Source organism: Bison bison, unplaced genomic scaffold, assembly GCF_000754665.1.
Source record: "Bison bison bison isolate TAMUID 2011002044 unplaced genomic scaffold, Bison_UMD1.0 scf7180017864141, whole genome shotgun sequence".
NCBI lineage: Eukaryota > Metazoa > Chordata > Mammalia > Artiodactyla > Bovidae > Bison > Bison bison.
In genome coordinates, this window is record NW_011494713.1 from 858081 (window position 1) to 867323 (window position 9243).

A 9243-nucleotide genomic window follows, 5' to 3' on the forward strand; every position below is an offset into this window, starting at 1 on the left:
TCCATGGACAGAGGAGTGTGGTACACTACAGTCCGTGGGATCACAAAGAGTCAGACATGACTGAGCGACTGAGCATGCACACTAACCCATCAATTCTATTTTACATAACAGAATGTTATCATTAATTATTGCTTCCCTGGTGGCTCAGACAGTAAAGACCCCTCTGCCTGCAATGCTAGAAGACCTGGGTTCGATCCCTGGGTCAGGAAGATCCCCTGGAGAAGGAAATGGCAACCCATTACAGTATTCTTGCCTGGAAAATTCCATGGACAGAAGAGCCTGGGGGGTTACAGTCCATGCGGTTGCAAAGAGTCAAACACGACTGAGCTACTAATATCCATCAATTCTAATTTACATGACAGAATATTATCATTAATTGTTAAGTAAACGTTACTCTGGTGAAAGCATATTTAAATTCCCACATTGAAAAAGGAAAACTCAGAAGAAAGTCTCATTTTCTTTATGATGATTAGTGTTCTGAAGATTTAGTCCTTGATGTGTTATATTTCAGTCGTCACTATTAATGATACTTATAAAGCACTTCTTGCCTGTACTGGGCTGACACTGGCCGTGGGAAGTCTGCCTTTGTGGTGCCCTCCTTTTTCTAGACCCGAACAGTAACTTTGGTCCATGGCCACTTATTCTTCCCGCCCCACCTCAAATATCTTCTTTTCTATACTCAGGCGCTTGGACCTGCTGGCACCCTCTGTCAAATCCGATCAAGTCTTCAGAGCTTGGTTGGTTGGTGAGGGTATTGTCATTAAACCTATTTTTTTTTTTTCCAGTTTGAGTTTGCTAAGCAGGCAGTGCCTAAATCCAAATGAATGGCCCTGTTTTGGTGGCATGGGAGGCATCAGGCAGGCCAGTCAGAGTGTTATTTGAGAGTCTGGGACATGGTTGACCCTGGTGAGTGTGGACAGGGTCTCTGTGGGTGTCCATTTGTGCAGAAGATGGTCACCCCCATGAAATGGAAATGGATTTGTGGTACCTTTCTAGCTGTAAACCCAGACAGCTTTAAAGAGCTGAAGAGATCTGGCTTTGAGTATTTAGAAAGGTTTATTTTTGTAATATCAAATGTATGATACTATCCATTTCAAAGACATCACTGATAGAGTGCCAAGTGAAGATGATGTGAGGATCAGGAAAAAATTTGCTCAGAGTAATTCTGGTGCTGATCTTCCAATTACTTTTAATGTACTTTTAAACCACATAAAGAACCATGATAAATGACAAATGTGAAGAAATTGTAAAAGGTAAAGGTGCTCATTGAAAATTAAAGTAGGCTAGCTAGTGTTTAATAAATGCGAAGTCTACACCTTTGAAAATAGGTCAACTTCTCTGTAAGCTTATTTTCTTTAGCTGAAGGTGTAATTAAGTAGGAAGTATTAAGACCATATTTTCATGTTCAGTGCTCATGGTAAAATAGTAAAGTCAAGTTATGTACTCTGTTTACAGTGTCATTTTTAAAAATTATTTATACTTTCCTAGATTTTGTATTATCTATGATTGTTTTTCCTCCTTTTAATTCTTAGAAATGTTTGACATTTCATCTCTTTTCTTTTTCTTTCAAAATGTGAGCACTTGAAACAGAGTGCATAGATTGGATAGGATACACTTCAGAATCTAAAAAAAATCATATTAAAGGATTATAATTTATATTTCACATAGAAGAAAGTACAATGCATAACTATCTTTGCTAACCTTTATTTCCCCCTCCTGAAGAGCTACACAAGATGAAAAAATAACAAAAACTAAACCACTGTCTAACCCAGATCACTTACAGGATGGAGCGGGCACACCCAGTGTCCCCTTTGCTCTAACCAGCCTTCAAAATCCATGTGTTCTGAGGTTGCCGACTTCCAGAGTGGAGCACGTGACCTGAGCCGAGTCAGTCTGCTCTTCTTTCTGCTGAGCATCTGCAGTGGGCACATGATCTAAACTAGTCCAAACAGCATGTTGAGACTTGGCAAAGGAAGACCCTGCCTTGGTAATGAAGGATATTCTTCTGGCAGCCACAATGCAGCCCTGAGAGGAGAGTGCGCCCAAGACACCCAGCATCAAAGGAAAAAGGCATGGAGAAGCTGAGTCTTCTTCTCACTTCAGTCCCACATCAAGCTGTACAGGAAACCTCAATTGCATCAGTTATATGGGCCTATAAATTGCCTTCTGAGTTTAGGCTATTTAAATTGAATTTTCTGTTACTGGAAAGGCTATGTCTGTTATACAGGTATGTATGTCTGAAACCTACCTGAAAACCCAGCCATCTTCAGTGTCCATCCCTGAAGGGGTGGCTCCATGCAAAGCACATGTCTTAAGAGAAGTTACAAGGGAAAGACACTCGGGAAAGGCCAAAACAGCAGGTATCCACTCATACATGTCAGACAGAAAGTGAAAGTGAAAGTTGCTCAGTCATGTCCAACTTTTTGTGACCCCATGGGTATAGTCTATGGGCTTCTTTAGGCCAGAATACTGTAGTGAGTAGCCTTTCCCTTTTCTAGGGTATCTTTCCAACCCAGGGACTGAACCCAGGTCTTGCACGTTGCAGGTGAATTCTTTACCAGCCGAGTCACCAGGGAAGCTCCTCATGTCGACAAACTCATGTTTATTTTGTGTATACTAGGCACAAAAGGAGTCATATTTTTGTCATTGCCTACTTGAAACTCAGAGATTATTTCCTCAAGTGATGAAGCCTGTTGTTACTGGCTTGTTCCAAGAGAATATTGTCCCAAGAGCTGACCTTTCACTATCTTGAAAGTTCTCTGTAGTAGTGGACAACACAAATGTTGTAAACTATTAACATTGAAAGTGAGTACCTCTTCTGTGGTGCTTCATATAACAAAGTGGACCCAGGGAACAGAGCTCCCTTTGTTGAGTTACATCAGTTAGACCAATGAGCACATATAATGGGATGAAGTTGTAATATTACTCAGTTATAATCTCAAAGCAATTTCCATCCAGTTACTGCTTAGAACTGCAGATCCCTGCCTTTCATCCACAGGTGATGCATAGATAAAGAGCATTTCAACAGCTCTTTAAAATTTAAGAAGTTCTTTTCTAAGTTATCTCATTTGAGCTTCACAAAAAGACTATTAATAGAGACATTAGCATTTCCATTTAATATGTGAGGAACACAGGGCTTAGAGAGGCCATATGAGTACCTGGACTTTAGTGTGTAGCAGAGCAGAGACTCAGACCCGCCTTGGGTGCCTCCGCCAACCACCTGCACTTCTCTCACAGGTGGTAACCAGCGGCCTGTGCCACCTCTGTGAGCAAGCTAGCCCATCAGCCTTGTGTGGGGAGTTTGATGACACTAGGAAAATAGGCAGCTGTGTTATCACCGCACACCACAGGGTCCCTCAGGCAGGTGGGCAGAGCGAAACCTGACCAGGTGTGCCTGAAGCTCTCTCCGGGGCGCTTCAAGAAAACAATCTCAATGGAAACATTTTCTCTTTTAGCCTGTGGAATGGTTCTTATATTTTCCAAACCAGTATTTTTATGGATAGTTAGGAACAAGGCAGTCCATCCAGTTTTTGTTTCTAACCATTACATACATATATTTTTTGTTTGTTTTTTTAAGGGAGAAGAGTCTGGAATCTTTTTTATTTTATGTTTAGTCAAATCGGTAATGGTTTTGCACAAGTCTTTCTCTGTCTTCTCTGCTTTCTCTTAAGGCTGCTTTTCTAACTATAATGGTGAGGGAAAAGATTTTTGTCTAATATACTTACCTAAAGTTAGTTGTATCTCATAGACTCAACCTAAAGTACATTTAAAAATAAATTTATATTTTTACCAGGAAGATACTTTCTTCTTTTTTATCACTTTAACTGAGGGCCAATCAATAAGCTTTAGAAATAAGCTGTTTTTTCACCTGTCTTTCCAGATTGAATTTTAGTTAGAGGAATATAGCCTTTTATAATATAAGACAAGAATACGATGACCCAAACACTCCAGCCTTATATTTGTATTAGGTTATGATTGAGTCCTTGGCCCATCTTTAAGCCCATCAAATTTACAAAACCTTTTAGTAATACCACTCCAAAGCATGTCCATCTGTCCTATACTTGCAGTGAATAAAATAATGCTTTTCACTTTGATGATAATAAAGGCTAGCATTTGCAGAGCACCTACTATGTTATAGGCACTGACCTGTGTACAGTGTATACGCCTATTTAATCTTCACAAGAACCCTACGATAGGTACTATTATCCCCATTTCATAGATGGGGAAGCTAACTTGCTAAAGATCATACAATTAATAAATGTTGGGACATCAATCGATTCTTAAGTTGAGCAGGAAAGTGACTACTGAGGACTACCATATTAGGGATTTTACAAAATTTCATCCCGGATTCCACAGCATCTCACCAGGGAGGACATTTCATGACCAGTATGGTTCAAGCATGGTGTATTTATGTGGGCCCGTCATTTTGCTTGTACTCCCAAGGAACAGGTACAGTGGAACACTAGTAAGTCCAATCTCAGGCCCCTTGCTAACTCGGGAACTGTAGCAGGATGGCCATCACATTTAACTTCTCAGGAGTATCTCTGATTATGGGCTGTTCCCTATCGTATGCCTCCTTTTGAATAAGCCTCACAAGGCTTACTGGGAGGGCTTGAGGAGTCTCTCACATTGTTGTGTAAGTAGAATCTGATTTAAATAACCTGTGGGGTTTAGGTAATGGCATCCCACTCCAGTACTCTTGCCTGGAAAATCCCATGGACAGAGGAGCCTGGTGGGCTGCAGTCCATGGGGTCGCGAAGAGTCGGACACGACTGAGCGACTTCCCTTTCACTTTTCACTTTCATGCTTTGGAGAAGGAAATGGCAACCCACTCCAGTGTTCTTGCCTGAAGAATCCCAGGGACGGGGGGAGCCTGGTGGGCTGCTGTCTATGGGGTCGCACAGAGTCGGACACGACTGAAGCGACTTAGCGGCAGCAGCAGGGGCTTAGGTGTACTGTATTAGCTTGGATTTACTGTCTATTTAATTCATTCACCAAATATTGTTACAGCTTGTGAGGTTATAGAAACCCAGATTTGTACGGTGTGAAGTACAAAGCCCAGGACAAAATAACAGCTTAGTAAATCGTGTAACCTGTGGGTGGTGGCCCATTTGACTCTATTTTGTTTATTCTACTTAGTATTTCAGAAATTTTCTGTCCTTCTGTAGAATCCTTAGTGCTGAAAAGGCCCTCAGAGCTCACCGAGTCACTCCTTTTTTAGATGAATTCAGTCCAAGAGAGGGTAAGAGCTTTGCCTTAGGCCACCCCATTTTCTGATTCAGCTCCCTGAACCCCCTTTATAAGATCCCCCTGATACATACACTCTGCTGGCACCATCAGTTTAGGCTGGGCAGGACTGACTCAGTTTCAGAGTTGTTTCATATTCTGTTGACAACTGCGTTGCCCATCTTGCCATTTATAGCTCTGACTTTATAGCTTTGGGAAGCACCTTAAGGATAATTGCAAATACTCTACCATCCAAATATGCACTCCCCATGCCTAATAACGAGGCTTTTAAGAGGTGAGATAGGAGAGGAGCAAGATGATAGCTCATGTGAAATGAGAAATCTGGGTAAGTGGGATTTGGTAATGGACTTTGCAGTGACACTTCTTGTCTGATCATTGGTCCATGGTTATGCTGGTACATTCTGTACTTTGAAAGGCATATAATGTCAAAAGGCCCAAATATTGGTTAAGATTTTGATTATTTTGCAGAATTGTAGAAAAAAGAACCTCAGGACTGATTATTTTTCCCCCAAAGCTTTATGTTTAATGTTCTTATCCCTTGTTTAGAAGTTGCACTTTCTATTGTTTGTAGGACTATCCAAAAACATTTGTTTGTTACTTCCTATTGCCTCAGTGATTTAATGGTTCTGCTCTTTGAAGAGTAATTCCAGCTGCCTTTTGATTTGAGACACGTAGAAAAATCTGCTTATGAGCTTGGCAGCTCTTAGTTGAGAACATTCATTCACTCATTGATCTGTCAAACTTTTATTAAATACTGATGTACATGGTACTGTGGCAAGTGAAAGGAATGTGAGAGTGAGTAAGACGTGGTTCTTATCTACAAGGAACTCAGAGTCCCATGGAGGAGATAGGCCTGGCTTCAATAAACAACCATGCCAATTTTGCAGGGGCAAGATTGCCGAGGGGGCACATGGGCATGACCAATCCCCAAGTGGACCTCTGAGAAAGGTACAGGGATGTGAGACCAGCTGGATCTTAAAGGATGTGGAAGCTTGAAAACTGGAGAAAGGAGCTGGCAATGGGGATGAGGGTGGTGGGGAGGTATTCCAGGCAGAGGGAGCAAGATGCACAGAGGCTGGTGGTGGGCAGGTGAAGAGAGGTGTGGGGGGTGCTCAGGTCATGAGGGACTAGGAAGCTATGCTACAGAGTTTGTATCCATAAGTCAATGGGGAGCTACAGAATTATCTTAAGCAAACAAATAATGGGATTAGTGTTACATTTTAGAAAGATAAAGAATGACTGGAAGGGTATCAATCCCTGATTTCACTTTTGGATTCAACAACCAATTGGGTTTCTTAGGTTTGCCTCACAACTCCCGTCTTCAGGGTTGAGTTTGTAGCTGACCACCAACTCCCTCAGGCCACTAGCTGCCCCTGAATGACAAGCTCGCAAGGAGCCCTCAGAAACAGGCCCACCCTCTGAGCCTGCTCCAGCCTGCTCCACAGCCCAAGGCGGGAAGTGGACAGGGACAGTCGCACCAGAGTTACGTGTTTCTGTTCAAGACATGAAGATATGCTTGGAATATGAGGGAGCAAAAACAGGTAACAGGCTTCCTTGCTGGCTTCCTGGACAGTGAGCTGGTCCCTTAAAAGGAGTGAGGGTAGTGGGGGAGTTGGTGGGTGGGGCAGGAGGCGGAGCCTAGGTGGTCTAACCAGTCCTTGGTGGTGCTGTGTGCATGGATCATGTGAAGGACCCTGCTTTTTCTCCCTACATCTCAGAACTGGCAGCTGGGTTTTGGCCTTTTTATAACTTGCTGTTTGTAATTTTCCCTGCACACACAGTTATTTTTATTTATTTTTTAAAATTTATTTATTTATTTTAATTGGAGGATAATTGTTCAGTCACTCAGTTGTGTCTGACTCTTTGAGACCCCAAGGACTGCAGCATGCCAGGCTTCTCTGTCCTTCATGGGGGAATAATTACTTTACAATATTGTGATGGTTTTTGCCATACATCAATATGGATTGGCCATAGGTATACATGTGTCCCCTGCATCTTGAACCCCCCCCAGGTTGTCACAGAACATTGGCTTTGGGTGCCCTGCTTTATACATCAAACTTGCACTGGTCATCTGTTTTACATATGGTAATGTATATGTTTCAGTGCTATAGTTTCTTTGTATTCCATTGCTTCCGAGGAGAGGAGACATTTGTCCAAGTGCAAGCATGGAACAACAGGAAAAGGAGTACGTCAAGGCTGTATATTGTCACCCTGCTTACTTAACTTCTATTCAGAGTACATCATGAGAAACGCTGGGCTGGAAGAAGCACAAGCTGGAATCAAAATTTCTGGGAGAAATATCAATAACCTCAAATATGCAGATGACACCACCCTTATGGCAGAAAGTGAAGAAGAACTAAAGAGCCTCTTGATGAAAGTGAAAGAAGAGAGTGGAAAAAGTTGGCTTAAAGGTCAACATTCAGAAAATGAAGATCACGGTATCCGGTCCCATCACTTCATGGCAAATAGATGGGGAAACAGTGGAAACAGTGTCAGACTTTATTTTTCTGGGCTCCAAAATCACTGCAGATGTTGATTGCAGCCATGAAATTAAAAAGACGCTTACTCCTTGGAAGGAAAGTCATGACCAACCTAGATAGCATATTCAAAAGCAGAGACATTACTTTGCCAACAAAGGTCCGACTAGTCAAGTCTATGGTTTTTCCAGTGGTCATGTACGGATGTGAGAGTTGGGACTGTGAAGAAAGCTGAACACCGAAGAATTGATGCTTTTGAATGGTGGTGTTGGAGAAGACCCTTGAGAGTCCCTTGGACTGCAAGGAGATCCAACCAGTCCATTCTAAAGGAGATCAGTCCTGGGTGTTCTTTGGAAGGAATGATGCTAAAGCTGAAACTCCAGTACTTTGGCCACCTCATGCCAAGAGTTGACTCATTGGAATGACCCTGGTGCTGGGATGGATTGGGGGCAGGAGAAGGGGACAACAGAGGATGAGATGGCTGTATGGCATCACCGACTTGATGGACAAGTTTGAGTGAACTCCGGGAGTTGGTGATGGACAGGGAGGCCTGGTGTGCTGCGATTCATAGCGTCACAGAGTCAGACACGACTGAGTGACTGAACTGAACTGAACTGAAGCACTGCAGTCACGGGCCCCAGCCAGTCTCACTGTCCCTATAGCCTAGCAGATACACATGGAGCCCAGCATAGCTCATGGGCAGCCTGAGCAGATGCCCAGCTGAGCCCAGGCTACATCAGTTGAACCAGAGAGTCCGCCTACAGACCTGTGAATGCAAGAAAAAGTGCTCATGGTTGAAGTCCACTGAGTTTTGGTTTGTCAGGCAGCATTGTTGACAGAACAGCTGGCTGTACCCAACCTGGCAAAGACAGATGTGCCTCCTTGCTCTGAGGACTAATGGAGAACATATATGTCAAGTGTTCTGAGCAGTACTTTGGCCTGATATTACTACTGTTACTATTAATCTCACATTGAACTTGGCTCACAGAACCAAAACTCTAGAATCCCTCTTAGTGGGACTGGGAAAGAAAAATGTTGGATTAACATCTATTGGATTTGATGTTAAGTAGGCCTGAGGAAGGAAGGAGAAAAGAGTGGTGGGGCAGGGAGAAGGAGAGGGAGAAGGAGAGGAAGGAGGAGGAAGGTCAGATCCAGGGGCTCCCATCCTCCATTCCTTACCACCTGCCTTGTTTCAGGCCATCATCCATGTCCTACTCACCTCTGGGAAATCTGTGAGGCAGGCCGCCTCCTTTCTGTCCACTAGGAGGGAACTTGACCCTGGTCCTCTGCAGACAGGTCAGCCACAGGGTCCTGTCTCTGGCTCTTTGAATCCCAGTGAGAGTGCACCCCAGCTTGCTGAGATTTCACAGCATCTCTACTGAAATGTTCAGAAGGGTGCCAGTGCCTTGTAATGGGGATCAGAAGGAAGTGAGAAAAACAGGAGTCTGGCCCCGGATTTATCTCTCCCCTTCTGGGGGGTACAGGAGCACCAGGTTCTCTCCTCTGTGGGCCCCACCCG